Source organism: Paramormyrops kingsleyae, chromosome 13, assembly GCF_048594095.1.
Source record: "Paramormyrops kingsleyae isolate MSU_618 chromosome 13, PKINGS_0.4, whole genome shotgun sequence".
NCBI lineage: Eukaryota > Metazoa > Chordata > Actinopteri > Osteoglossiformes > Mormyridae > Paramormyrops > Paramormyrops kingsleyae.
Window position 1 is genome coordinate 1,911,024 of NC_132809.1, and position 7,783 is coordinate 1,918,806.

Consider the following 7,783-nt stretch of genomic DNA (forward strand, 5'->3'; position numbering starts at 1 on the left):
GACAAACTAACACAAAATGAAGATTTCATTATAACTTGACATTCTGAGTTCATTTCATGAAACCTGCGCTTCCCCTATAAGAGTTCGACCTACCATTATAGGAAAACGTGTTTTCGTGAAGAAATCATGACAAACTAACACAAAATGAAGATTTCATTATAACTTGACATTCTGAGTTCATTTCATGAAACCTGCGCTTCCCCTATAAGAGTTCGACCTACCATTATAGGAAAACGTGTTTTCGTGAAGAAATCATGACAAACTAACACAAAATGAAGATTTCATTATAACTTGACATTCTGAGTTCATTTCATGAAACCTGCGCTTCCCCTATAAGAGTTCGACCTACCATTATAGGAAAACGTGTTTTCGTGAAGAAATCATGACAAACAAACACAAAATGATGATTTCATTATAACTTGACACTCTGAGTTCATTTCATGAAACCTGCGCTTCCCCTATATGAGTTCGACGTAACATTATAGGAATACGTGTTTTCGTGAAGAAATCATGACAAACTAACACAAAATGAAGATTTCATTATAACTTGACACTCTGAGTTCATTTCATGAAACCTGCGCTTCCCCTATAAGAGTTCGACCTACCATTATAGGAAAACGTGTTTTCGTGAAGAAATCATGACAAACTAACACAAAATGAAGATTTCATTATAACTTGACATTCTGAGTTCATTTCATGAAACCTGCGCTTCCCCTATAAAAGTTCAACGTAACATTATAGGAAAACGTGTTTTCGTGAAGAAATCATGACAAACTAACACAAAATGAAGATTTCATTATAACTTGACATTCTGAGTTCATTTCATGAAACCTGCGCTTCCCCTATAAGAGTTCGACCTACCATTATAGGAAAACGTGTTTTCGTGAAGAAATCATGACAAACTAACACAAAATGAAGATTTCATTATAACTTGACATTCTGAGTTCATTTCATGAAACCTGCGCTTCCCCTATAAGAGTTCGACCTACCATTATAGGAAAACGTGTTTTCGTGAAGAAATCATGACAAACTAACACAAAATGAAGATTTCATTATAACTTGACACTCTGAGTTCATTTCATGAAACCTGCGCGCTTCCCCTATAAGAGTTTGACGTAACATTATAGAAAAACGTGTTTTCGTGAAGAAATCATGACAAACTAACACAAAATGAAGATTTCATTATAACTTGACATTCTGAGTTCATTTCATGAAACCTGCTCTTCCCCTATAAGAGTTCGACCTACCATTATAGGAAAACGTGTTTTCGTGAAGAAATCATGACAAACTAACACAAAATGAAGATTTCATTATAACTTGACATTCTGAGTTCATTTCATGAAACCTGCGCTTCCCCTATAAGAGTTCGACCTACCATTATAGGAAAACGACCTACCATTATAGGAAAACGTGTTTTCGTGAAGAAATCATGACAAACTAACACAAAATGAAGATTTCATTATAACTTGACACTCTGAGTTCATTTCATGAAACCTGCGCTTCCCCTATAAGAGTTCGACCTACCATTATAGGAAAACGTGTTTTCGTGAAGAAATCATGACAAACTAACACAAAATGAAGATTTCATTATAACTTGACATTCTGAGTTGTTTTCATGAAACCTGCGCTTCCCCTATAAGAGTTCGACCTACCATTATAGGAAAACGTGTTTTCGTGAAGAAATCATGACAAACTAACACAAAATGAAGATTTCATTATAACTTGACACTCTGAGTTCATTTCATGAAACCTGCGCTTCCCCTATAAGAGTTTGACGTAACATTATAGAAAGACGTGTTTTCGTGAAGAAATCATGACAAACTAACACAAAATGAAGATTTCATTATAACTTGACATTCTGAGTTCATTTCATGAAACCTGCGCTTCCCCTATAAGAGTTCGACCTACCATTATAGGAAAACGTGTTTTCGTGAAGAAATCATGACAAACTAACACAAAATGAAGATTTCATTATAACTTGACATTCTGAGTTCATTTCATGAAACCTGCGCTTCCCCTATAAGAGTTCGACGTAACATTATAGGAAAACGTGTTTTCGTGAAGAAATCATGACAAACTAACACAAAATGAAGATTTCATTATAACTTGACATTCTGAGTTGTTTTCATGAAACCTGCGCTTCCCCTATAAGAGTTCGACCTACCATTATAGGAAAACGTGTTTTCGTGAAGAAATCATGACAAACAAACACAAAATGAAGATTTCATTATAACTTGACACTCTGAGTTCATTTCATGAAACCTGCGCTTCCCCTATAAGAGTTTGACGTAACATTATAGAAAAACGTGTTTTCGTGAAGAAATCATGACAAACTAACACAAAATGCAGATTTCATTATAACTTGACATTCTGAGTTCATTTCATGAAACCTGCGCTTCCCCTATAAGAGTTCGACGTAACATTATAGGAAAACGTGTTTTCGTGAAGAAATCATGACAAACTAACACAAAATGAAGATTTCATTATAACTTGACATTCTGAGTTCATTTCATGAAACCTGCGCTTCCCCTATAAGAGTTCGACGTAACATTATAGGAAAACGTGTTTTCGTGAAGAAATCATGACAAACTAACACAAAATGAAGATTTCATTATAACTTGACACTCTGAGTTCATTTCATGAAACCTGCGCTTCCCCTATAAGAGTTTGACGTAACATTATAGAAAAACGTGTTTTCGTGAAGAAATCATGACAAACTAACACAAAATGCAGATTTCATTATAACTTGACATTCTGAGTTCATTTCATGAAACCTGCGCTTCCCCTATAAGAGTTCGACCTACCATTATAGGAAAACGTGTTTTCGTGAAGAAATCATGACAAACTAACACAAAATGAAGATTTCATTATAACTTGACACTCTGAGTTCATTTCATGAAACCTGCGCTTCCCCTATAAGAGTTTGACGTAACATTATAGAAAGACGTGTTTTCGTGAAGAAATCATGACAAACTAACACAAAATGAAGATTTCATTATAACTTGACATTCTGAGTTCATTTCATGAAACCTGCGCTTCCCCTATAAGAGTTCGACCTACCATTATAGGAAAACGTGTTTTCGTGAAGAAATCATGACAAACTAACACAAAATGAAGATTTCATTATAACTTGACATTCTGAGTTCATTTCATGAAACCTGCGCTTCCCCTATAAGAGTTCGACCTACCATTATAGGAAAACGTGTTTTCGTGAAGAAATCATGACAAACTAACACAAAATGAAGATTTCATTATAACTTGACATTCTGAGTTGTTTTCATGAAACCTGCGCTTCCCCTATAAAAGTTCAACGTAACATTATAGGAAAACGTGTTTTCGTGAAGAAATCATGACAAACTAACACAAATTGAAGATTTCATTATAACTTGACATTCTGAGTTCATTTCATGAAACCTGCGCTTCCCCTATAAGAGTTCAACGTAACATTATAGGAAAACGTGTTTTCGTGAAGAAATCATGACAAACTAACACAAAATGAAGATTTCATTATAACTTGACATTCTGAGTTCATTTCATGAAACCTGCGCTTCCCCTATAAGAGTTCGACGTAACATTATAGGAAAACGTGTTTTCGTGAAGAAATCATGACAAACTAACACAAAATGAAGATTTCATTATAACTTGACATTCTGAGTTCATTTCATGAAACCTGCGCTTCCCCTATAAGAGTTCGACCTACCATTATAGGAAAACGTGTTTTCGTGAAGAAATCATGACAAACAAACACAAAATGAAGATTTCATTATAACTTGACACTCTGAGTTCATTTCATGAAACCTGCGCTTCCCCTATAAGAGTTCGACGTAACATTATAGAAAAACGTGTTTTCGTGAAGAAATCATGACAAACTAACACAAAATGCAGATTTCATTATAACTTGACATTCTGAGTTCATTTCATGAAACCTGCGCTTCCCCTATAAGAGTTCGACGTAACATTATAGGAAAACGTGTTTTCGTGAAGAAATCATGACAAACTAACACAAAATGAAGATTTCATTATAACTTGACATTCTGAGTTCATTTCATGAAACCTGCGCTTCCCCTATAAGAGTTCGACGTAACATTATAGGAAAACGTGTTTTCGTGAAGAAATCATGACAAACTAACACAAAATGAAGATTTCATTATAACTTGACACTCTGAGTTCATTTCATGAAACCTGCGCTTCCCCTATAAGAGTTCGACGTAACATTATAGAAAAACGTGTTTTCGTGAAGAAATCATGACAAACTAACACAAAATGCAGATTTCATTATAACTTGACATTCTGAGTTCATTTCATGAAACCTGCGCTTCCCCTATAAGAGTTCGACCTACCATTATAGGAAAACGTGTTTTCGTGAAGAAATCATGACAAACTAACACAAAATGAAGATTTCATTATAACTTGACACTCTGAGTTCATTTCATGAAACCTGCGCTTCCCCTATAAGAGTTTGACGTAACATTATAGAAAGACGTGTTTTCGTGAAGAAATCATGACAAACTAACACAAAATGAAGATTTCATTATAACTTGACATTCTGAGTTCATTTCATGAAACCTGCGCTTCCCCTATAAGAGTTCGACCAACCATTATAGGAAAACGTGTTTTCGTGAAGAAATCATGACAAACTAACACAAAATGAAGATTTCATTATAACTTGACATTCTGAGTTCATTTCATGAAACCTGCGCTTCCCCTATAAGAGTTCGACCTACCATTATAGGAAAACGTGTTTTCGTGAAGAAATCATGACAAACTAACACAAAATGAAGATTTCATTATAACTTGACATTCTGAGTTCATTTCATGAAACCTGCTCTTCCCCTATAAGAGTTCGACCTACCATTATAGGAAAACGTGTTTTCGTGAAGAAATCATGACAAACAAACACAAAATGATGATTTCATTATAACTTGACATTCTGAGTTCATTTCATGAAACCTGCGCTTCCCCTATATGAGTTCGACGTAACATTATAGGAAAACGTGTTTTCGTGAAGAAATCATGACAAACTAACACAAAATGAAGATTTCATTATAACTTGACACTCTGAGTTCATTTCATGAAACCTGCGCTTCCCCTATAAGAGTTCGACCTACCATTATAGGAAAACGTGTTTTCGTGAAGAAATCATGACAAACTAACACAAAATGCAGATTTCATTATAACTTGACATTCTGAGTTCATTTCATGAAACCTGCGCTTCCCCTATAAGAGTTCGACCTACCATTATAGGAAAACGTGTTTTCGTGAAGAAATCATGACAAACTAACACAAAATGAAGATTTCATTATAACTTGACACTCTGAGTTCATTTCATGAAACCTGCGCTTCCCCTATAAGAGTTTGACGTAACATTATAGAAAGACGTGTTTTCGTGAAGAAATCATGACAAACTAACACAAAATGAAGATTTCATTATAACTTGACATTCTGAGTTCATTTCATGAAACCTGCTCTTCCCCTACAAGAGTTCGACGTAACATTATAGGAAAACGTGTTTTCGTGAAGAAATCATGACAAACAAACACAAAATGAAGATTACATAATAACTTGACACTCTGAGTTCATTTCATGAAACCTGCGCTTCCCCTATAAGAGTTTGACGTAACATTATAGAAAAACGTGTTTTCGTGAAGAAATCATGACAAACTAACACAAAATGAAGATTTCATTATAACTTGACATTCTAAGTTCATTTCATGAAACCTCCGCTTCCCCTATAAGAGTTCGACCTACCATTATAGGAAAACGTGTTTTCGTGAAGAAATCATGACAAACTAACACAAATGAAGATTTCATTATAACTTGACATTCTGAGTTCATTTCATGAAACCTGCGCTTCCCCTATAAGAGTTCGACCTACCATTATAGGAAAACGTGTTTTCGTGAAGAAATCATGACAAACTAACACAAAATGAAGATTTCATTATAACTTGACATTCTGAGTTCATTTCATGAAACCTGCGCTTCCCCTATAAGAGTTCAACGTAACATTATAGGAAAACGTGTTTTCGTGAAGAAATCATGACAAACTAACACAAAATGAAGATTTCATTATAACTTGACATTCTGAGTTCATTTCATGAAACCTGCGCTTCCCCTATAAGAGTTCGACCTACCATTATAGGAAAACGTGTTTTCGTGAAGAAATCATGACAAACTAACACAAAATGAAGATTTCATTATAACTTGACATTCTGAGTTCATTTCATGAAACCTGCGCTTCCCCTATAAGAGTTCGACCTACCATTATAGGAAAACGTGTTTTCGTGAAGAAATCATGACAAACAAACACAAAATGAAGATTTCATTATAACTTGACATTCTGAGTTGTTTTCATGAAACCTGCGCTTCCCCAATAAGAGTTCAACCTACCATTATAGGAAAACGTGTTTTCGTGAAGAAATCATGACAAACTAACACAAAATGAAGATTTCATTATAACTTGACATTCTGAGTTGTTTTCATGAAACCTGCGCTTCCCCTATAAGAGTTCGACCTACCATTATAGGAAAACGTGTTTTCGTGAAGAAATCATGACAAACTAACACAAAATGAAGATTTCATTATAACTTGACACTCTGAGTTCATTTCATGAAACCTGCGCTTCCCCTATAAGAGTTTGACGTAACATTATAGAAAGACGTGTTTTCGTGAAGAAATCATGACAAACTAACACAAAATGAAGATTTCATTATAACTTGACATTCTGAGTTCATTTCATGAAACCTGCGCTTCCCCTGTAAGAGTTCGACCTACCATTATAGGAAAACGTGTTTTCGTGAAGAAATCATGACAAACTAACACAAAATGAAGATTTCATTATAACTTGACATTCTGAGTTCATTTCATGAAACCTGCGCTTCCCCTATAAGAGTTCGACCTACCATTATAGGAAAACGTGTTTTCGTGAAGAAATCATGACAAACTAACACAAAATGAAGATTTCATTATAACTTGACATTCTGAGTTCATTTCATGAAACCTGCGCTTCCCCTATAAGAGTTCGACGTAACATTATAGGAAAACGTGTTTTCGTGAAGAAATCATGACAAACTAACACAAAATGAAGATTTCATTATAACTTGACATTCTGAGTTCATTTCATGAAACCTGCGCTTCCCCTATAAGAGTTCGACCTACCATTATAGGAAAACGTGTTTTCGTGAAGAAATCATGACAAACTAACACAAAATGAAGATTTCATTATAACTTGACATTCTGAGTTCATTTCATGAAACCTGCGCTTCCCCTATAAGAGTTCGACCTACCATTATAGGAAAACGTGTTTTCGTGAAGAAATCATGACAAACAAACACAAAATGAAGATTTCATTATAACTTGACATTCTGAGTTGTTTTCATGAAACCTGCGCTTCCCCTATAAGAGTTCAACCTACCATTATAGGAAAACGTGTTTTCGTGAAGAAATCATGACAAACTAACACAAAATGAAGATTTCATTATAACTTGACATTCTGAGTTGTTATCATGAAACCTGCGCTTCCCCTATAAGAGTTCGACCTACCATTATAGGAAAACGTGTTTTCGTGAAGAAATCATGACAAACTAACACAAAATGAAGATTTCATTATAACTTGACATTCTGAGTTCATTTCATGAAACCTGCGCTTCCCCTATAAGAGTTCGACCTACCATTATAGGAAAACGTGTTTTCGTGAAGAAATCATGACAAACAAACACAAAATGATGATTTCATTATAACTTGACATTCTGAGTTCATTTCATGAAACCTGCGCTTCCCCTATATG